The sequence below is a fragment of the Pseudonaja textilis genome, chromosome 10 (genome assembly GCF_049901715.1).
Source record: "Pseudonaja textilis isolate UNSWEBS1 chromosome 10, rPseTex1.2, whole genome shotgun sequence".
NCBI classification, from domain to species: domain Eukaryota; kingdom Metazoa; phylum Chordata; class Lepidosauria; order Squamata; family Elapidae; genus Pseudonaja; species Pseudonaja textilis.
In genome coordinates, this window is record NC_141999.1 from 3,299,996 (window position 1) to 3,323,078 (window position 23,083).

General features: G+C 41.5%; 1 protein-coding gene and 1 long non-coding RNA gene across 8 annotated transcripts in view; one reads left to right on the forward strand and one right to left on the reverse strand.

Moving 5' to 3' along the window:
* PTP4A2 (protein tyrosine phosphatase 4A2) overlaps positions 1-23,083 on the forward strand; it is a 51,690-nt gene that overhangs the window by 4,658 nt on the left and 23,949 nt on the right. The window contains exon 2 of one of the 7 annotated variants that reach the window (XM_087939541.1): positions 7,041-7,129. The exons of 1 other annotated variant lie outside the window; for it this stretch is intronic. The gene's annotated coding sequence lies outside the window, so the exon portion shown is untranslated. Of the gene's footprint in view, positions 1-7,040; positions 7,130-12,576; positions 13,055-13,118; positions 16,381-16,919; positions 16,990-22,862; positions 23,066-23,083 lie in introns of those variants that run through there. 5 more of the 7 variants (XM_026702701.2, XM_026702702.2, XM_087939542.1 and 2 more) reach the window with 5 other exon arrangements.
* On the reverse strand, positions 7,929-12,951 carry LOC148124886 (uncharacterized). The gene is made up of 3 exons (XR_015744750.1): positions 12,698-12,951; positions 9,979-10,064; positions 7,929-9,178 (listed from the first exon to the last, which is right to left on the reverse strand). It is a non-coding gene; the product is annotated as an uncharacterized LOC148124886 (long non-coding RNA).

The following is a 23,083-nucleotide window of genomic DNA, read 5'->3' on the forward strand; positions in this document are numbered from 1 at the left end:
TCCTTATCTGTAAATATAGTTGTCCCCTCTAGTTAATAATTCAAGCCAACCACCTTCATTCTTCCTTAATATCAATCTCCCTATTTAGTATAAAATACAAATATATATATTTTTCTCAGATTCCGCATTGTATTTTCTCTATGAATCATTACAAAATACTATTTTCAATATATTCTTATACATCCCAACATATTACCTTGCAGAATCCCCTTCCTTATCCCTTTTTTTTTCACCTATTACCTTTCACTCTTCACCTTTTCACCTTGTTTTCATCCTCCCCCTCTGGTTTATTGTATTCTTGTGTATGCTGAGTCACCATTTCTAATTTCTGTAATACATAATTACACATTTCAAGTTTGATTTTTATCATGTCCTTTGTATCTTGCATATCCAATCTTACGTCTTGTAAGTCCAGTAGTCAAGTCAAGTAGCTCCTCCATTATATCTTCTCCTTTTTTCTTTTTCTTTCCTCTTCCTTAATAGTTGAAATCCTCTTCTTTGATAGATATTTTCAATCTCAGAGTCCAGTATCTTATTTCAGCCAATATATTTTGAGTTTATTTTCAACAATTCATACTCTTGAATCTTTATTTCAAATCTTCTAATTGGCCTCCCAACTGTTTCCCAAATTACTGGGTGGTTCTTTGACAATAATATAGTTCCTTTTATTTTCTTTCAAGTTCCAAGATCCAAAGGCCCAAAAAGACCAGATGCTTGTTTTAAAACATATTAAAGTTTTCCTGTTCCGTCAGGTGGCGCTCTTGAGTCTTTTTCTTTTTAACTTTCTTTGTTAAATATTATGTTTTTATTAAGTTCGCTAATTTCAATCATTAGCTTTTCTTTTTAACACATTCAATTGCAGCATTTAGATATGCTCTTTAAGTGCCCACAATTCGATATCTGTCCAATTTAATTTTTAAACCTTTGTTGTGTTCATGTATTTTCCTTTAAATTTCTCCTCAAGATTAGTCCAGTAAAATAATCAAATCCAAATTTAAAAACCCATTTTCTTTCTCACTTTCTCTGGTCACTGCTTCCACACACTTTCCTCCAAAATAGCCCTTTAATTTGATACTGGGGTACCTCAAAAGTGATGTCCTTTGCCTGGTTCGCACTCTGCCTGCAACTTCTCTCTCCAGCACAAAACTTAGTTTCCTGGAATGTTCTTCGTCTTCGTGGTGGCCATTTTAAGACCACCGCTGCAGCTTGCCTTTGGGAGGGATTTTCCTGTCGGGGGGGGGGAGTTGCAGCTCCCCTCAACCCTCCAGGTGATTTCCCCTTTCTTCACCACCCCACCAGGGTGGTTCTGGTTTCGATCGGGACCCTCCAGCAAGAGAGCTCGGGCGAAACTGCGCATAATCATGGATTCCACACCGACACCGACGGTGTCTATCCTGCTTTTGTCTCAACTGCAGCCAAGCCATGATTAAAGTGGCATCAAATAGTTATCTTTCTAAGTACAATTAGTTCTTGACTTATGACCACAATTGGGGCTAGAATTTATTTGCTAACCAAAGTGGTGGTTAAGTGAGTCACGCCCAGTTTTGCTGTTTGTTTTTTGTTTACAACGGTTGCTAGGTAAATCACACAGTTGTTAAGCAAATCTGTCTTTCCTCTTTGACTTTGTTGGATTGGGAATTTTGGGAGGTGAAATTCACACATCTTAAAGTTGCCAAGTTTGAAAAATATTGTGATGATAGATAGATGGATGGATGGAGGGAGGGAGGGAGAGAGAGAGAAGGAGCATTCACACATAGATGTAGATTGCTGTGGTAAGAACCTGGATACTAAACATTGATAATTATTTTCCTGGTTGCTAAGGGAATCTGTCAGAATATTCATGAACTGGCAGAGACATGGTTAACAAAGTCAGCCAATGGGAGCTGAATTGGAGGGTGAGAGTCTTGGCATGGCTTAGTTCCATGCTCTCAATTCTGAAAGTAAAACAAGTAATCTCTTCTCAGCTCCTGAGTTGCTGTTCGTGTTATGTTACGTTGGAAGAAACTATTGGTATTTACTTCATGTTGTTATATATATAAAAAAGTTAATGATCCTGCTGAATCAGTCATCTGTATGTTTTCTGGATTTGAATTATGCTGCAAATTCTCAAAAAATCTGAGTTTTCCAAACTATGAAACGGTGGAGTTTGGCCAGTCCTTCTTTTTGAAGGTTGATATATTGCAAGAGCACACACACACGAAAATATTTTCTGCCAAAAAAGAAAGAAAGAAGCTTCATTTGAAAATAAATCAGTATCTGGTATTCTTGAACTGTAGCTTAATCCATTCTTTCTAATAAACCTCATTAATTAGAACCTTTAGGCTGATTTTGGAGATTAACGGCTTCTGGCCAGACTTTGTAAGAGGAAAATTTGATAAAACCCTACTGGCAGACAATCACCCCACTATATTTACCTATTTATTGATTTCATGTACATAACTTCAAACCCATAACCTCCATCCAGTTGGCCATTTATAGTAAGGACATTGAAACAGAAGCTATTAAAAATGTCAGCACAATTTAAGAGTACCGAAGTGAAACTGTTAGTCATAACACTCCAATCGCTCGAACAATCTGAGTTAGGAAATTTTGTGAGCCTGTATGGACTGGTTGAGCTGCCTTTGCTGCAAGATCTTTTATAATATAGTTAATCATGTTTTATTTTTATAAATCTGATTTTTGAACTAACGGGCAGTGTAGAAATAGGCAGGGCTGGATCCATCTGTAAGAAGCAGTTTTGCAGATATCCAGGGGCCAAGCCATGCTATTCTTTAAATATCCATAGCTATGGGTGAGATGACATCTTCTGAAGGACACCAGCTCACCTTGGTGCTTTGATTTTAGAAGCAACAGGCTGATGACATTTCAAGCAGATGTTGCAGAGGACATGTCTTCAATCTCATTCAGCAGAGAGGTCTCATTATGTTTACTATTTTATTGTTTTTATCTGCATTTTGCATAGGATCTCAGAGTGCATGTTGATTGATTTCATTTGAACTTGGCAGCCCACCTTTAAAGCTCTCACCCAAAGTTTAGCTGTATGATCTCTAAGGTTACAAATAGCTGAACATGTGTTCTGGCTCAATTTGTGGAAAACATTGTCAAATGAAACTTTCTAGCAGGGCTGTTTCTGTTGAAGCAGCAGCAACAGCAGCAGCAGCAGCATAGTTTCTGCCAACAAGAACTCGATCTCAATAACTTTCATCATTCTTTGAGTCCCACTAAACGTGGGTGGGGAAAATTTGGTAGATTATGCTGTGGCTGGAATTTCAGAAGGCTTTTGGAAATCCCCTTCTCCAAAGTTTCATCAGAACAATTACCACAGGCAGCTTTCACAACATGAAGAAAAAGGCATATTTGTGGCTTAGTGTATTCCCCTCCTCCTCCTCCTCCTCTTCTTCCTCTTCCTCTTCCCCCCTTTCTCCTCCTCTTCTTTTCTATACCATTTAGTTTGCAACAGAATATCAATAACAGTCTTAAAACCAGCCCCATGACTCTAGCAATGCTTGAAAACAATAAAACATCAAAATGTTAATTTATGTTATGTGAATGGAGCTAACACGGTTATTTTATGATTCAGCGTGTCGTGCAAATTGAGGCAGGTGGTTCACTTCAGTCAGTAGCTGTAGCGAATGGCTGTGCAAGCCCGATGCTCACATTTACTTCTGTGACTTGGCTGCCAACCAGGATCTCCTTATGCCAGCTGGCAGAACTCAAGATGGTCTCAAAATATATATCCTCTCAGACAGACTTTCCTCATTACTGTGTGCATTTGGACAAGAGACAATTGACCGCTCTGGGTCATGTACAAAAGAGAGATTGCCCAACCGCTTCCCTTTCTGCCAGGGGGAAAAAGACGTTGTCATTTTGAAACCAAGAGAGACTTTGAAAGTTGAGGCTGTGAAGAGAAAGTGACCCTTTCCATTTCCTCAACAGAGATATTATGGGGAGTTCAGGAAGAATTGAGGCAAGGGGAAAAAAATTTTCAGGAAAAATGACTGTCTTTGAAAGCATAAGAAGAAAAAAAACAAGAAGTAACCTCTCTTTTAATTAGAATAATTGCACAAGGCTGTTTTTCCTTTCCTCTGGGTTAAGTCTATTGTCATAGGTGATGATTCTTTTGATCGTTTGTTCCTTGTTCAGCTCAGTGAATTTGATATTTTTATGCAACTTGGAATCTCTTCAGCAAAGGACTTCTACAGTAGACATTTTGACTCCATTCAGAAACTTGTATTGTACAGGTAGTCCTCGAACCTGTGACCACAATTGAGCCCAAGCTTTGTGTTGCTAAGCAAGGCATTCATAAAGTCAGTTTTGCCCCATTTTATGACTTTTCTTGCCCCAATGTTAAGTGAATCACTGCAAGTGTTAAGTTAGTAACCCAGGTGTTCAGTGAATCCCTGGCATCCCCATTGACTTTGCTTGCCAGAGGATTGCAGAAGGTGATCGCATGACCCCAGGACACGGCAACTGTCATAAATACGAATCCATTGCCAAGTGTCTGAATTTAATCACGTAATCATGGGAATGCAGCAACAGTGCGAAAGTGTGAAAGTCATAAGTCACTTTTTTCATTGTAAACTTAGAATGTTGACTAAAGGAATTGTTGAAGTTGAAGCCTACCAGTACTGCATAGATTTTCCATGGGGGGATTTCTTTTTTTTATAAATTATGATATGTGATTTTGAACAATTCTCTATGTTATCTCCTTTGTTGGTGAATATTTTATGTGGGACTACTCAGTGTTGGAAGGAGTGGTTTATATAGATAATACTCGGCATATAAATTGGTCGCTTATTAACTGTTTAAAGTTACAATCTACTTAACAGCCTGGTTCCAAAGTTTTAAATTATCACATGACTGCCATTAGCAACACAGCCATATTAGCCAGTTACATTGTCCTGTGGTCATGTTTTTATGATTTTCTAAATTTACTTCTGGTTTTCAGCAAAACTGTCTCGGCTAATAATGGGTTTGCTTAATGCAGTGGTTTACGTCCTCCACACACACAAAAAAAGGCATAAAATCAGGTTAATAATGTGCCCAACCCATTTTATGACTTATGATGTATGACTGTAATGGAGAGGCTCCATTATAGCAATAGCACTTAGACTTATATACCACTTTATAGTGCTTTAAGGCCCTCTGTAAGCGGTTTACAGAGTCAGCCTCTTGCCCCCAACAATCTGGGTCCTCATTTTACCCACCTCGGAAGGACGGAAGGCTGAGTCAACCTTGAGCCTGGTGGGATTCAATCTGCCAAATTGCAGTAGTAGCAGCTTTGCAGTACTGCACTGTAGCCACTGCACCACCAAGGCTCCTTAAATGGTCATATGTTGAGGACTACCTTTTTCTTCTTTCTTCCTCCTCTTCCTCCCCACTTGATTCTATTGATACTTTGCAAAATTAAGGACAAAGCAGGAAGGGCTGATTTTTATTTATGTATCTGTGTATTTTGGGGGGAGCCCATTTGGTATAGTGGCCAAGGTATCAGGCTAGAATGAACTCTAGTCCTGCCTTCGCACAAAACCAGCCGGGTGACTTGAACCAGGTCCTCTCTTGGCTCCAGGAAGCAAGCAAAGGCAGGCACCTTCTGAAAAACCTTGCCAAGAAAAGTGCAGTTCAGGCGGTTGCCAAGAACCAAGACTGGCTCGAAGGCACAAATATAGAGAGACTCATAAGATCGCCTCTTTCTGCACATAATTTAAATAAGAACAATAACACATATAAAATAGCAATGTATAGAATGTCAAGCTGCTGAGATCTGGCTCGGAATGCCTAAAACTTCTAAATGATTGTGTAAACCAAACACTATGAGGCCAGAATATAGCACGATAGAATTCATTTCGTGTTTTGTTCCCCCTTGTTTCTTTCTTTTTTTTTTTTTCTGTTTCTTATCAGTTAGAGGCACACTTTAGAGGATCCTGTCTCTATAAGTTGTTGTTTACTTGCTGGGATCAGCGGCAGCAGGCCAGGCAAGGCATCTCCTGGGAGTTAAAATATTTTTAATGTTGATTATTTTTATGTTGTTTACTGTTGTTTACTTGCTAGCCAACCAGAGTCATGTCTATGAGATAACCTGTACAGATGAGATGGCCTATAGGCCAGGGGTCTCCAACCTTGGCCACTTTAAGACTTGTGGACTTCAGCTCCCAAAGCTGGCTGGGGAATTCTGGGAGTTGAAGTCCACAACTCTTAAAGTGGCCAAGGTTGGAGACCCCTGGCTTATAGGTTTATTAAATAAATAAAAATATCAAATAAATAACTCTCAACCGGTAGTATACTAAGGCAGAAATCAGAGCTAAGTGTGTCACAATGGCTCAACCCCATTCAGTGTTTTTTCTTTGTTATTTTTTCAGGGGTGCGTGGGGGGTGCAGAATGGGACATAAGCCAGCCATGCCTTAGGGCAGGAGTGTCAAACTTAATTTCATTGAGGGTTGCATCAGGGTTGTGTTTGACCTCGGGAGGGGGATGCGTGGCCGGGTGACCAAGGCCAGCTGCACATCGCTCGTGTCAGGGCACCTGTGGTGGGCTGGGGGGATCCATTGTCTCCAGCGGAGGAAGGCGAGACTAGGGAGAGCGCCAAACCCTTGCCATCCAGAGCAGTGGGCCGGTGGTGGTCTGTGAGAAAATTTTGGTGGTCCACAGAGAAATCTCACCTCCAAAGCAATTAATCCAGGAACACAAGGCTGCCCCGCCCATATGGCCCAGGGGAAGACAAGGCTTGCGTCGCTTGCATCACGAGCAACACGAGGTAGTCGGGAGGGGGGAAAGGGCGGAGGGGGGGAACTTGCCTTTCTCACCCCACGTACCTCGCCTGGCCACCGGGCTGCTTCTTTCCACTTTCCATAAATGTCCTTAAATACATTAAATGCTATAACTGCATGTAGGAAATTCTGGAGAAAATGAAAGCCTTTTTTTTTTTAATCCATTCTCTCTCTCCACAAGTGATATGTTAGCTTGAAATAGAGGAAGTTTTTTTGGGCGGGGGGAGGGAAAACTTAAGGCAAACCTGTTTTCTATTTATTTACCCACACAGATGCCTTCTGTAATTTTCCATCAATGTCAAAGAGGAAACAGTCTGTCCTGGACTGTAAAATGAAGCTTTATGGCAAGAGGAGGAGAAAGGTAATATTTGTTTTAGGGTAATGCTAGAGGACATAATCTCCCACTTTCTTTCCTGGCATATCTGAACTGGTTTTAGTTTGGAGCAATGGTTCTCAACTTGTGGTCCACGCGCCCCTGGGTGGGTGGGGGGGTCCGATGTCATCCCAGGGGTCCGTGAAGGCTTGAAGAAATGCTATGATTTAAATCTTGAGTTAAGTCTTGGGGTCCATGGCCATGATCCAGCACCACAAAAGGTATTTAAAGGGGAGTCTGTGGTGAAGAAAAGGTTGAGAACTCCTCGACTTATGACCTCAGTTGGGATCAGAATTTCTGTTCTAAGCAAGATGGTTGTGAGTGAGTCATGGCCAATATTACAAACATTTTTTTACAATGGTTGTTAAGGTGAATCACTACAACTACTAAGTGAATCACATGATTGTTAAGCTTTATCCGGTTTCCCCCATTGACACTGCTTGTCAGAGATCAGATGGGAAGTTGGCATGACTCCAAAATGCTGCAACCATCGTAAATACATGCCAATTTCCAAGCATCTGAATTTTGATGATGTGACCATAGGGATGGTGTAATGGTCACAAATGCAGGGACCAGCTGTAAGTTCCTTTTTCCTTTATTCCCATTGCAATATCTGAACAGCATGTTCATTCAAACAGTTGCTAAATGAATGGTTGTAAGTCAGGGACCACTTGTATACAGGAAGCTTCCTTCTGACATGGTCTCCAAGTAGGACCACATCTTTGGGTGAAACATTGTTTGAAAGCCAAGATTTATATCCATTAGATAGACCTCAGCTCCACAGAAGACTAATAGACTAGAATTGTGCTTTATTTTGATTGCATTGAGAATTAATAATAATTCACTAGTGTGAAATTATTATTATAAACTTTTATTCATTAAACATGAAACTCAGTCAACTGAACATTTAAAAACGTTATCACAAATATAATTGACTGGCTCTGATGGTTGATACGGGTGGCTGCCAGCATCCTAGATATCAACCAAGTATCTTCTTAAAATGTATGTTGTTCCGAGTAGTCTTTTGCAGGTCCTCTGGTGCTACAGCAGGAAGTTGCAACTTCTTGATGTATTTTGCAAAATTCTTGGACATGGTACCAAGTGCCCCGATGACAATGGGTATCACTGTTACATGTTTCATCCGTAAGTATATAGTTTCGATGGCCAAGTTGTGATATTTCATGATTTTTTTCCAGTTCTTTTTCTTCGACTGGCATCTCCTCGTACAGCAACATCAATAAATTGTATGCTTTGGTTTTCGACAACTGTGATATCTGGCGTTTGTGTTCCAAATGATGATCCATCTGTATTCGAAAGTCCCACAAGACTTTCACCTTCTCATTTTTGACAACTTTTTCCACTTTATGTTCCCATTACTGATTTTGTGCGATTTTGCTGCTCTCACATATTAAGTGTGGAACATTTTCAACTTTGTCATTGCAAAGTCAGCAATTTCGATTGTCAGTTTTGTATCTTTGCTTTCATGGCATTAGATTATAGTGCTTGTTCTTGAGCAGCAAGTATTAAACCTTCTGTTTCTTTCTTGATGTTCCCATTTTAAGCTATGCCCATGTCAAGTTATTATCACATTTTCCTTCAATGTTTTTCAAGTGCTGTCCGTGAAAAGCTTTGGTTTTCCATCCATTTAATCTGTCATCCAGCTGTTTTTCCTTATATTTTGGCTTTGTTTCTATTGTTTTTATAATATTCTCCATTTTTATAGCCTGTAGCAGTTTTTCCTGTACTTTGGTTCACATAGTCATTCAAACTTCGTTTTTCTTCTACAGTTTGATGGACTTGCAATAGTCCTCTGCCCCCTATTCTTCTTGGCAGGTACAACCTGTCAGTGTCATTTCGTGGGTTTCTTTTTTGGCATTTTATAACCCAATTCTGCAGTTATAACGGCAGCTCTGCTGTATATTAGTTTCATGTAGTGTGAATTAATAATAGTTCAGGTAGTGTGAAATAATAATATCATCATCATCATCATCATCATCGTCTCTTAGAGTGCTTGTTCACATCTGCTCTTGGTACAACCTATAAAAGGAAAAATAGGATGCAAAAGGCTCTCCCTTGCTGAGATATGATACAGTACATAAACATAATCTCTTTTTCAGTCAAGCATCATAAATCAACCTCTCTCTTTAAAAATATAAAAAAATAGCTTGCAGGTGAGAAAAGTCCCAGTTTTGTTGATTTAAAATACTAATGGCTTAAAGTGCTTTAAATGAACGTCTTCTTGGGCATGTGATTCATCAAAGTAATGAGAAAAAATACATGAGGATTGCTTAAGACAGCTGGGTATTGCATAGACTGTTCATAGCAGCTGTCTGCATGGCAGAGACAGTTCTTTCAATCTGGCACATGGTTGGAATTAAAAACGACAACAACAACAACAAAACCCCTCCTGTCTCTCCTCCGTAGGGTATCTATTTGAGTAAGTGCCTATAAAGGTAGTTCTTCACTTAATCACAACTGAGTTCAATTTTTTCATTGCTAAGCAAGACTTGTGTGTTTTGTCCCATTTTACAACATTTCTTGCCGCAGTTGTTAAGTGAATCACTGCAGTGATTAAGTTTAGTGACATGTGTCAAGCCTGAATGCAAGTTAGGTGGTGGATTTGTTATATTTGGGGTATTGCAATGCCCCGGAGTTTGTTTTATGATGGTTGCGTTACTTGGAACCTGACAACATTGCTAAGTGAATTTTGTGACTTTGTTTGTCAGAAGGTCACAAAAGGGATCACATGATCCTGGGACACTGCAACTGTCCTCATTACAAAGGGGCGTGGCACAAAGGCAACACAGTGAAATGAGCCAGAAGAATCCCTTTAATACCTCCAACTTTGCCTCCAATGTCCAGGTTACCTTTGGCTGGAGAAAAAACTCTCCCAGGAACAGCCTTTAAGTGGAGGAAATTCAGTCTGAAAACAAAGTACATACAAACTGTAAATAAAAATCCACACAAAGCAGCAATTAACTTGACAGGGCAGGAGAAGGAATTGCAGACTTTAAAGCCCCGCAAAACACACAATTGGGAAGATGCCAGGAACATAGATAAGCCTTGACAATACTTCACAATAATTCACAATTTGGTCTTAACAATTTGCTGGCCGCAGTTTCCCTTTTTAAACACTGTGTTCCCAGCTGCAGCTAATGAAGGGAATCAGAGCCCTTTCCTCCCCCATAAGCCACACAACTCCTGTTGCTTTTTTTCTCCATTCCTCCCTGAGTGCCCTAGGATGAAGAGGGGGTGGGCCTGGATCGTCCTCCAAATTCCCTCTCCCTTGCTCTACCTCTCCCCTGCTCTGCCCAGCCGGACTTTGCCCTTCCCCAGTTTCTTCCACAGCCAACAGAGCCACACTCCCAGAGCCACACTCCCACTCCGTCAATTGCTCAGCCTTCCCCTCTAAATCAGATTCCGACAGGAGCATGATAACCAGCTACCAAACACCCTAATTTTGATCACATGACCACAGGGAGGCTGCAATAGTGGTGCGAAAAACAGCCATGTCACTTTTTTTCAGTGCCATGGTAACTTTGAATAGTCACTAAATAAATGATTGTAAGTTGAGGACCACTTATATGACTGAAATCCACAGAACCTCTCTCCCATTTTAAGAAATTCCCTGTCAATTCTAAGGCTGGTTGTTCTACCTGTTGTCATTGGTTTAACTTCTTTATATTTAATTTAAATTCCATTTTTTTCACTTTGCTCATCTTTTATTGCTAGAGCAGGGGTATCAAGCTGGATTTCTTCCAGGGCTGGATCAGCATTGTAGTTCTCCTCCACGGGCTGGCACCGGGGGGACGGGACGGATGCCTCCTGCAGCACCCTGCTAATCAAACAGGGCACGGGGGGCGGGCTGTGTGGTCCCCCACACCTCATTTTCACCACCCCATGGCCTCCTGCAGCATTCTATTGGGTGAAAATGGCCCCGGCTCTCTTTGTGCTGGGGAATAATTTAGCTGCCAAGAATTTCGTTTGATTACTGAAATGAATGCTGGGCAGCCCAAAACTTTCTTACCCAGGTTGCAAATGCTTCAATTTTTGCCTCCAGGTTTCAACGTTTCCAGAAATTTTGCATCTCTAGAAATACTCCTGTCAGAGGGTTGCTCCATACACCTAGGGAAGACAGCTGGGTCTGTAGGTGCTTGGAAACTATCTAGATCAGGGGTTCCCAACCTGGGGTGCTCGCACTGCCTGAGGGTGCGAGACGATATTCCAGGGGGTGCGAGAAAAGTCCAGGTAAATAATAGGATATTGGCTATATGTTGGCATTTTTATTTATTATGCAATGGATTAATTTTGCTTTCATTTTAGAGTTAAGTATCGTTATTTAGTGGCCATCACATACATAGCTGAAAAGATTCAATCCTACCATATATTTAACGCGTTCAGTAGTTCCTAAAGTCTAAATTTCAGGGGGTGCGAGGTTCGAGTGAAATTGCTTTAGGGGTGCGGGGCGAAAAAATGGTTGGGAACCACTGATCTAGATTTTGTGCTTGAAACAAAAAAAGAAAACAAAATAATAATAATAATAATGAAATTCTGACTTTGGGATTTGCTGATTAGTTAGGTTTTTGGTTATAGAAATGGTCACTATATACTAAGTATGCAAAAATAAAAAGTTGAGGCTGGAATGTTACTTTTATTCTACTGCGCTGAAGAGTTGGAAGTTAATGCTTTTTTCTGTTTCTCCTTTACCCGCACATTGCTTTCTTCCCAATTTTCCCAGTGTTTTTATTTTCATTTGTATTTCATATTTGGATAAGTTTAATACTAATATACAGGTAGTCCTCGACTTACGAGCCCAACAATTCAGGTGTTCTGTTGTTGAGACGTTTGTTAGTGAGTTTTGCCCCCATTTTACGACATTTCTTGCCACAATTAAGTGAATCTGGCTTCCCATTGATTTTGCTCATTGAATGCTTGCACAATGCGATCTTGTGACCTTGGGACACACAGCCACAGCCATCAGTAGGAACCAGTTGAATTTAATCACGTGATCACTGGGCTGCTACAAAGGTAGTTTTTTTCAGTACTGTTGTAACTTTGAACGGTCACTAAATGAAATGTTTTAAGTTGAGAACTACTTGTATATAGATATTTCCAAATTTGGACTTCGAGTCTCAGAATTCTCCAGCCAGCATGAACAGGGGTTGGACTAGAGGACCTCCAAGGTCCCTTCCAACCCTAGAATCCTATACTCTTATCAGCTATGCTGGCTGGAGAATTCTGGGGGTTGAAGTCCACCAGTCTTAAAGTTGCCATGTTTGGGGACCCCTGGTATAGAACCTCATGGCAAAGAGACTTAAGACACCCCAGCCTCCCCGGCTCCCTCCTGGATGGTTACACGACTTCCCAGCCAGGGATTTCCTCATGGTGCCCCGTCCCAACCCAAGGGCGCCCACGCGCCTCCGCCCGAGGAGAATGAGGCGGGGGTAAGCGGAGGCCGCGTGAGGCGAGGGCGGGCAGGCGGAGGCGGCGTCGAGTCGACTAGGCCTCCACCCCCCCATCACCCCCCCGCTCGGCCAGGGCGCGGCGCAGGCGCACCTGCCTCCAGAGCCGCGGCCGGGGCGGCTTTCCCGGCGGGCCTTGGGATTGGTGGGCGGCCTTCTGCCTGTCTGGGCCGGCTGAGGGGGGAGCCGGAAAAGCGCGGCCTGTCGCCTCTGCCGCTGCCGCTGCCGCTGCCGCTGCTGCCGTCACTGCCTTCCCGCCTGCCAGCTCCGGTTTCGAGGCTGGGTGGTGACGTCGCGTCGCGGGCAGGAGGCCCGGCCCGGCTCTTCCTCTTCGGTCGCGGCTCTGGCCCGGCTCCGCGCCCTGACGCAGGCACCAGAGGGGCCTCCCCGCCCAGGCCGTGTGGGAGGCGCCCGGCTCGCTCAGCGCCTGGCCCTTCAATGCTGCCGGTGGGTAAGCGCGAAGGCGGCGGCGGCGGCGGCGGGCGCGGGAGGGAAGCCTCGCAGGGCCTCTGGCCCGGCGGGAGTTGTGGGGCTCCGGCGCCGTTGGCTGTGGGGAGGTTGAGTGGGGCGGCGGGGTGACATTGGAGGCGCGCGAGCCCCGGGAGCGGTTGGGGGCCGGAGGGGCTGGAGGCGAGCAGGCGGCGGGGCCCATTCCTGGCTTCCCTTTCTCCGAGGGCCCCGGGAGGAAGGCCGTCCGGGGCTCCGGGGGAGGGCTCCTGCCTGCGGCGGGTGCTGAAGACCAGACGGGGCCCCAGGAAATGCTGCTTGAAGTCACGATTGGGGGGTGGGGGGTGGAAATGCTGGCGGGACCTTGGTGGAAACCAGCCGGGCAACCACCGTTCTTCGTACTCGGGCAGGTCCGGCGAAGGCTTTGCGAGTGACCTTCTCTCCCCGCTCCTTCCCTTCCCGAGAGCCGGGCTTCCTGAGCGTGCCTGCCCTTGGAGGCAAAGATGGCAGCCTGGATCCCCGGGGAAGCCCGGCTGCATTTGGCTTAAGAGAAGCGGGGAGGTGAAGGGCACCTGGGGGAGAAGGGCCGGGCAACGTTTCACCTGGAGCGCCCCGGGACGGGAGCGGGGGGTGGGGGAGCCGCCCGAGATCCTTGCACGAGCCACCTGTGGCATGGCTCCCTCGTTGGGATGGAGAACAAAATGGAGGCTGCATAGGAGGCGGGTTGGGGAAGAGCTGTGTAGAGCAAGGGGTCTCCAACCTCGGCCCCTTTAAGCCTGGCGGACTTCGACTCCCAGAATTCCCCAGCCAGCTTTGTGCCAAGTTTAGAGACCCCTGATATATAGGGTCTCTGGCTTCAGCGGGGGCTGGACTAGAGGACCTCCAAGGTCCCTTCCAGCCCTATGATCATATACTCTTTATTAGCTATGCTGGCTGGAGAATTCTGGAGGTTGAAGTCCCCCAGGCTTAAAGTGGCCAAGTTTGGCGAGCCCTGGTGTAGAGTAAGGAAGCAAGCTGTAATAGGGGAGTTACGGCTCTACAGTGTAGTAAGAGGCAGTGGTTATGTAACAACAGATGGAGTTTAGAGCTTAAGACATTGAGGAAATGAGAGCTGCCCATATACAGTAGACAAGATTACTGCTTGGTAATTCAAAGGCAGGAAGGTGCAAAGAGCACCTTGGTCAGAAATGGAACAGCAAAAATGGGTGAGAAAGCTCAGCAGAGACAGCTCATAGGGAATCGAGGCAGTCTGTTGGGGCTAACATATTCCCACGGGTAAGGGGTCTTTTAGAAGCCTAGAAAAAATGGTGTGTTAAGTGGCCGGCTCCCATCTCTCTTTTTCTTGTTTGCTTCAAACTCCCCCCCACCTTCCTTTGGTCTTGGGAGAAGTCTTTTTGATGTTGATTTCCGTCTCCATGGACAGGTTGCTAGTTTCAGTTAGTTCTTGTGTAAATTGAAAATGAAGAGAACACTTGCCCACTTCCTGTTGAATGAGCAGAAGTTGTTGTGACTCAGAACTGCAGTAGTAAGGAAAACTAGGCACCTCCTCTTGTGACTCAAAGTGCAGAAATGGGCTTTGGTCAGTTCTTCATGAGAAAGGCTTGTGTCTATGGGATTGGGACAGAAGATGATAGATTCTCTGTAGGACACCTTGGCCTGTTGATTCATTTTGGAGCTCTGATGAAATTTTATTTATAAAAAAATAATGAAGTTTGCTTTTTTTTCCATTCTTAACATTTACTCATTAAAAGCATTGTTTTCAATTGCTTACTTAAATTTCTTTTTCTAAAAAAATATAGTACTGATACTGGTATTGAAAAGTTCCTTTAAACGTAATTTTCATTCTATAATCATAGAAAATATATTAATATGAGTTATGCATTTTATTCCACAAATTGGAAGACTTAATTGATCCAAAAATGTAAGTTTCATTAGGCCACTTAAATATTTCGCTAACAAATCAAAAATATACCTAAATAGATGGGGTGTTGTTAGCTGCCAAAACTCTGGCAATTGATTTAAACTATGAAAATTGAGTATGATTCAACAGTAAGCTTGTCACAAAAAGTTGTTCCTATACAGCTAAAGTGAATACACCTAATCTATCTTCTACCCTGTCTCTGTACTTTGCCCTACTGTGGAATGTTGTGCTGGTTAACTGTTGAGAGCCCAGAAAGAAAGACAGAGAATATGTGGCTGTAAAGTCACTTAATTTGAATAAAGACTTCGTGGTTCTGTCTGAAGTAAGGTGCAAAAACTTTTTAGGATGCCACGATATACTTTTACTTAGAAGTAATTTATTTGATCTGTAGATACTTCACTAAAAACTATTTTTTTCAAAATATCAATTTTTAAACTTAGCGGGCGGGGTTGGAATTGAAATTTCAGCTTTATTTTCAATTCTGTCTTTTGCAAGTAGAATGTTACTATGATCATTTCTTAAAATTGAGAATTTTGTGCCATTTAGAAAAGCCAGTTTTTCTTTCTAAAGAAAGAACTGGAAAGGGGGGATACCTTTCATCATACAGCATAGAAGTTCTGCATTTTGTTACTGGAAGGAAATGGGATGCAATTTCCTCTGTTTTTGAGAAGAATAAGAAATCTTATTCAAATTGGTGGATAATGTGAGTTTTGCTAAAGAAATGGGACAAAGCACAAGCATAGATAGAAAGTTGATGATAAAAAAGCATCCAAAATTGCATTTAAAGAATTTGTACATCTTGAAGTAAATACAACAGTGTGATTTTTACATTGGAATAATGATTTTATAGAAGATTATGTTCACTTTTTGAAGCTACTGACAGTGATAGGCAAATGCCTGAAATCTCTATCTCTAACTACCACACACAAGATACTACAGGAGAAATTTCGTTATTCTATCATACTGACTTCTGATAAAATGCTAAGCTAAATTTTAGCCTGTGGGGTGAATGATAACTTGTTTAATACAGAATTGATCTTAAATAGCTTGCTTGTTCAGTAAAATATATATAACCTTTTACAATCATGCTGCACTTTGACCTTTATCTCTCAAAGTTCTCCAAACAGTAAACTTAGTTTCTGAAAATGGATTTATACCAACTTGTCTATGTGATCCGGAGGTATATCAGTAATTAGTCATTTGAGTAAACAGAATTGTTGACATTGATCAGACATTGGTAGATAGATCATCAGCCTCTAGAGTGAAATGTGCTACATGTGAAATATGCTTGAGGGAGTTGAGCGAGTTGTTTTTGTAAATATATTTTATTTCCATTCTGCCACATACACCCCCCCCCCACCCCCGGAAATTGGAACTGCATATACTTGGAAACACATTCCCTCAACATTGTCAGTAATTGGAAATCATACATTAATTTATTTATGGATCTAAATTAATTTGCTTTTGAAATTCATTTGCTCATTTTAGCAAATTCTAGGAAGTCTGAAAAATCACAAGTTCCTTCATTAGCAGAACTAATTTCATGCATTACTTCCACTATTCAGAAATCACTTCTGTATTTGCAGTTTCTAGCTCTTTTTTCCGCATCATGTAAAGTTTGTTGAATTCTGTTGATACAGATGATACATTGAAAATAAATTGCCATTAACCAGATTACTGCAATATGGAAAATTCTTGTGTTTTTATTTTTCTATGGAAAATTTTCTGTTCTATATCACTGATGTGGCTAATTTGAATTGGGTAATTTGCATCATAAATTTTCCAGTGCAATCTGAAAATTTCCTTATGCAACTTATCTTGAACAATTTGCATGGTGTAATTTTCCAAAATATTTCCATGTTCAGTGTTTTATAGAAAATATGCATCGTTGCAATGCAAATATGTTGGGGACAATTCTTTAGACTGTAATATTTTATCTTTGGTGCAGAATCTTAACAGCTTACTGCCTAGCCCTTCTGGGCTCCTAGAAATTTGGCACTGACGCCTAGAAACCTGAGGTATTGATAAGCCCCTTAATGCGCATACACCTCCCTTCTGTTTTTTTCCTGTAACATTTAGTAACAAAAGCATATTTCGGTATTTTGCTTTTTTCATAGTTGCTTTCAGGCTGATAATATTTCAGTATAGCAAGTACCATATTTATCGGCGTATAACACGCACTTTTCCCCCCTGAAAATAGGGGGCAAATGATGTATGCGTGTTATACGCCGATGTCCAGGGAGCGGAATCCTCTTTAAGGGATCCCGTTCCCAATAGTGCCTAGCGGCGGCGCAGCGTCGTGACGTGATGTCAGCGCTGCGCCCGCCGCATATTTTTTTCCTGAAATTTCCCTCTTAAAGGGAATGCGTGTTATACGCCTGTGCGTGTTATACGCCGATAAATACGGTAACTATTAGATACTATTAAATGAATCATGAATAGAGGTATATTACTATTAGATACTTTATACCTGTATTCATGATTCATTTAAATTTAGATTAATTTCTCAGTGTTTACAACCCAATGAAAAAAATATTCTTTATGAAATTATCACTAATTATGAAATGCTATTAGTATATGGTTTAATATAAAACAATCTTCATAACGTCTCCTCAAACCAAATTATCACTGAATAGTGGTTCCAGGTGTAGCATTCTCTATCCTGTAGGCAAACTTTAGGCTATTTTGAATGTTTAATTTGTATGTTATTTTGCTGAATCTAAGTCACTGGACCCCTTAAAAAGAAAATGAACCTATCATTTTTTTTAAATTCCAAGTTTATAAATTTATATATCAAATCTATAGGCTATCTAATTCATAATGACTCTGAACACTATATGTTAAGAATACATTCAGTAGAATAAGATGAAAGAGAAGGTGGACCAATACACCCAACACTTTTTAACAGTTACAGGTAAGTCTGTAAAGACTCTCAGTCATCCAGGTCATGGTTGTCCCAAAGATGCTTTTTTCAGGAGGCAACTGGATTTTCTTGTTTTTTTCTTTTGAAGACATTTTGCTTCTTATCCAAGAAGCTTCTTCAGCTTTGACGGGACAGTGGCAGGGCAATCCTTCCATTCCCCACTGTCCTGTTGAAGAAGCTTCTTGAAGTGCCGTTGCCTCCTGAAAAAAAGCATCTTTGGGATAACAATATAGATAGTCCTCAACTTAAGATCACAATTGAGCCCAATTGCTACGTGAGATAGTTGCTAAGTGAGTTTTCTCCACTTTATGACCTTTCTTGCCACAGTTGTTAAGAGAATCACTGTAGTTGTTAAGTTAGTAACAAAGTTACTAAAGAGAAAGAGGAAAAAGGAAAGTTTACCTCCTGAATGTGAAAGACAGGGGTGGGATTCAACTGGTGTCACTAACAGTTCGGTGACTGTGTGTGTTATTTTTAAAATATTAAAGTGTCCCTCCCCCCAAGAAACAATACTTACTCATAATATATCCTTGGAAATGTCTGTTGACATGACATGGAGAAGAGCCCCACAATTTTTTAATGTTACTATTTGTAGAAGTTTATGTTACTATTTAAATTCCCTAATGGTGAGAGCAATCAATAAATGGAACAACTTGCCTTCAGATGTTGTGTGTATTCCATTACTGGAGGCTTTTAAGAAGGCTGGACTGAACAGCCATTTCTCTGAATTAATATAGAGTCTCCTACTCACACAGGGGTTGGACTAGAAGACCAACAAGGTCCCTTCCAACTCTCTTATTTATGTTTATATGGAAAATAAAGAAATGTAGAATACAGCAAGAAGTAGAATGAGTTCAGATAAGTTAAAGATGTTGCTTGCATATACTAAAAACTAGTATTCAATGTCTGGCTGATGGATTAGCAACTTGTAAACTTGCCTCCAGAAGTTGTGGGTGCTTCAACATTTAGTGGTTTTTAAGAAGAGATTGGTCAATCATTTGTTTGAAATGGCATAGGTCTCCTGCTTGAGCAGGCTGTTGACCTCCAAAGTCCCTTCCAGTCCCTGATAGGAGACTGAATTAGAAGTTTGGCATAAAAAAGTAAATGATCTGAATTAAATGAATAGCATTGTCAGGGTACTTTTAACATTTTCTGTCTTCTAGCAGTGAAACTTAGTATTTGTTCCAGGACTTGCTTGATTATGTTTTTAATCAACCTGGGCTTCTATTATCTAGTATATGTTAGGACTACAGTTCTCAAAAGTTCCCATTAGCATTGCCATTGCATGCTATTTGGAAATTCTGAGTTGTAGTTTCAGTGCAGCTGGAGGTTATCCAGTTTTGGGGAAGGCTGTGTTTTGAGTTAAGCTTAGATAAAGTTTAAACCATGTTCCTGTCCCTATGTCATATCATCCTAAAGTTCTGAGTTTCCTAATCTACTCCTAAATTACTTCCAAAACTGCTAGATCCATTCTTGCTGCAATGAAAGCCAAATTGTATTTTTTTAAAAGCTCTGAGGATTTTTTTCTTTGAGCTCCATATTTTCTTAATGTTAAGCAAACATGATAGTTGTATGAATCCATTTGAATGGGCGTTTTTGCTGGAAACTGGCAGAAAAATTTGAGTTGTAGTCATGTAACCACAGAATATCACTATCAGTTATAAAGTTGCCTGACGTGGTCATTTGGTCACAAGGGGAGTGCATGACCACTTCTGACATTTTGGGGAATGCTTTATGAGCCATAAAGCATCTATTTGATGCTATAATCTGTATAGTCATTAAATGACTGGTTGTGAAATGCTTCTGTAAAATACAACTGCTTCTGACAACAGTTTTTAATACACGAGCAAGAAAAGAGGAAATATCACTTCCTGCTTTCATGCCATTCTTTTGATTATGTATGGTCATGCTGGAGTTTAATCAAAGTGCTAATGATTAAGTTTGGGAGTGAGGGGACAGAGACCATAGTTTCCACAAGGAAAACTATCAAGCTTGATAATCCGGAGTCTGCTGGTATTACCAGGTATAAAAGTAAATTGCTTTATGACTCTTCTTATGAGAAGAATAAAATGGAAATATTTTAAATAGAAAAGGTAAAGAAGCATCAAAATTTTAAAAAAATCAGGATATTTTAAAAGATTGAAAAACATGTTTTTCTTCTATATTTATTTTCTTGTAGTTTGATATTTATTAAGCTATCCTCATAAATTAAAATAATTAAGACTTGGACTTCTAACAGTATTTTCTAAAATTTGTGATCCATGTCTCAAAGATGGTCTTGAAAAATCATATGTACGCAATTATTTTTCTATAGGGTACTAATCAATCCGATGAGGTTACATTATATACACTTTATACATTCTTAGTGCAGTTTCAGGTTTGCAAATAGTAATACCATCTCAATTTCTGAAGTGATAGTTTCCTTTGCTAGCCTGTGATACTTTTCTGTAGTTACAATGCTACATATAAAACAAATGTATTTCTATTTGTGAATATATGTTTGCTCACCATTGGCCTTTTGTTACTATGGTTTGAATCTGTCATATTGTGACATAGGCAATTGGAAAAAGGAAAAATAGAAGAGATTAAAATTCACCACTATTGAATAAACTACCCATTAGAAGTCTAATCCCTTAGGGATTGTTAAGGAGAGCTATAGCAAGAGCATTATTTTACGCAAGCAGCAGTTTTATAAATCTCTTCTCACTTGTAACTGTATTGTTAATTGATTCCCTACTGTCAGTTGATTGTTTCTCTGCATTCAGTGGTATTTCAAGCTGTTTGCCTAGAAAATGGCTTCACCTCCCTTCATATACCTTCCTTAGCTATTGGACCATTTGAGATTCTTTGGGGACCTGAATGCTTTACGTGTATTGATAGGGGAGGATGGGAGTTGGCAACGTGAGGATCTAGAGCCACACATGGCTCTTTGGGCCCTCTCCTGCAGCTCCCTGTCGGATGATCCTACCAGTGGCTGGCCCCACCGCTCTCCCTTCCCTCCCACTCCTGGTCTGCCCTGAGAAGAGAAGGACTACTGCGGGTGGATGGAGACTTACTCCGTAATCCAGAGCGGGGGCAAAAATGTGCTGTGCGAGGCGCTGCAAGAGCAGCGGGGTCCGATGCAGCTGGCCCAGTCAGTGTCTCGGGACGGACGGAGAGGAAGTTGCGTGTGTCCTCATATTCCTCTCGCCATCTCCATGGCCTGCTCACTGCTCTTGCAGCGCCTCCTCCTCCTCCTGGGGCCCAATTACAATGTGGAACTTCAGGGCAGAGAGAAAGTCAGACAGCACCAAGAAGGGCCAGAAGAAGAGGCAAGTAGAGGGGTGTTTCCCTCCAGCTCTGGAATATGGAGCGAGCCTTCGCCACTGCCGTCCTTCTCAGGGCAGACTAGGAGTGTGTGTGTGTGTGGGGGGGGAGGCAGCCAGTGGTGGGTTCAGCCGACAGGGAGCCACAGCAGGGGGATGAAAGAGCTTCATTTATCTGGGAACCTGAAATGATCTTGATTTAAATCATATGGTTAAAAACCACTCAAAGAAGAACAAAGAACATCATTTAAAAAAACTCCAACCATCACCTGTTTTTGGAAATGGTTCAAGAAGGAACACACACATGAGGGAGGGAGGAATGAGAAAGAGGGATAAGAAAGAAAGATGAGAAACGGGGGGAGAAAGAAAGAGATGAGAGAGAAAGGGGGGAAAGGGAGAAAGATGAGAGAGAGAGAGATGAGAAAGAGATGGAGATGAGGGGGAGAGAAGAAGAAAGGGATGGACGGAGGGAGAAAGAGATGAGGGCGGAGAGGGAGAAAGATGAAAGAGAGAAAGGGAGAGAGAAGGAGAGACGTGAGAGGGGGGGAGATGAGAGGGAAGGAGAGAGATGAGCGAAGAAAAAGGAGGGAGAGGGAGACAGACAGAGAGAGCTGTTTCCCAAAGAAAAGAAAATACCGGGAGCCACAAAACCTGGGTAGCCATGGCTGGGGAGTCATGTGACTGATTGGGAGTGAGTGACGTGTTGGCCACGCCCACCCAGGTTTTGTGGCTCCTGGTGTTTTCTGTGGGAAATAGGTTCAAATGGCTCTGAGTGTTTTAAGGTTGCAGGCCCCTGGGCAAGGAGAAAATTGAACAACAGCATTGCAAAGCAGTCTTTAGGCCTCAAAATCCCCTCTCACACTGTCAACATTTTATACATTTTATTAAGCTGTGTCCCTTTCAGTTTATTGTTGCCAGTCTGGGATTTTCTATGCATTGAACTTCATCAGCTATAATCTGCAGTCAGTACAATGGAAGATCATGTTACTTGGGACTTGAGCTGTAGTCCCATACATCCAATTATTTAGAGCTTTAAATCCTAGTAGTAATGAGACCGGAAAATGTGAGATGTTTCTGTGGCACATAGTTTTTGCACATTAGTCTTTCCTTCTTTCAAAGTAGTCTTTGATTCTGAAAAGCCCTGTGCCTTTAGTGGCACAGCACAATATCTTTACCACCTTCTTTATAATATGTGGTGAGGATAGAACTGTGAAACCCACTTGGTTGTAGTTCCCCAGTAGGTGAGCATGATAGACTGTTGCAGACATTTCTATACCTCCAGTACTCTTTGTAATAGCTAAATTGTTTTCACACATAATCCATAAAATTGAGGTATTTTCATTATTTCCGGGACATGGCTAGCTTTTTGTCTTTGATTAAAAGCCCTCTCCATAAGCAATTAAGATTGGGTTGAGGGGGCTTACCTGGGATTGTGTAAACAGGCTACTGAAGTGATTAAAGTGCTTACCTGGGAATTTATAAATGGGCTACTGAAGCATGTAGTCCCTTCCTTGGGTAATGTACGTCACAACCTTGGTAAGGATCAACACTGAAGTGAGGCAGGTTAGAATTTCCTGGTATTTGTTTTATATTGTGCGTCATGGAATACTCTTGCCTTGTGAAAATGTGAGCTGAATTGTTCTTGGCTTTCAGCTTCCTCCATACATATATGCTTTATGCAAACAGAGCATTTAACGAAGCCCTCAATTCTCATATCGTGACACTGAACCTTCCATAAGCAGGCTATGAAAGGTAACAATTTTTTTAATCAGTGCATTAAGCACAATCATTGGAAAGCAGAATTGATTCTAAATCTGCAAGGAGAGTTAGTGCAGTGTATCATCTGCGGAAGGCTATATGTGTCAGGTAATATGAAAGTTGCCT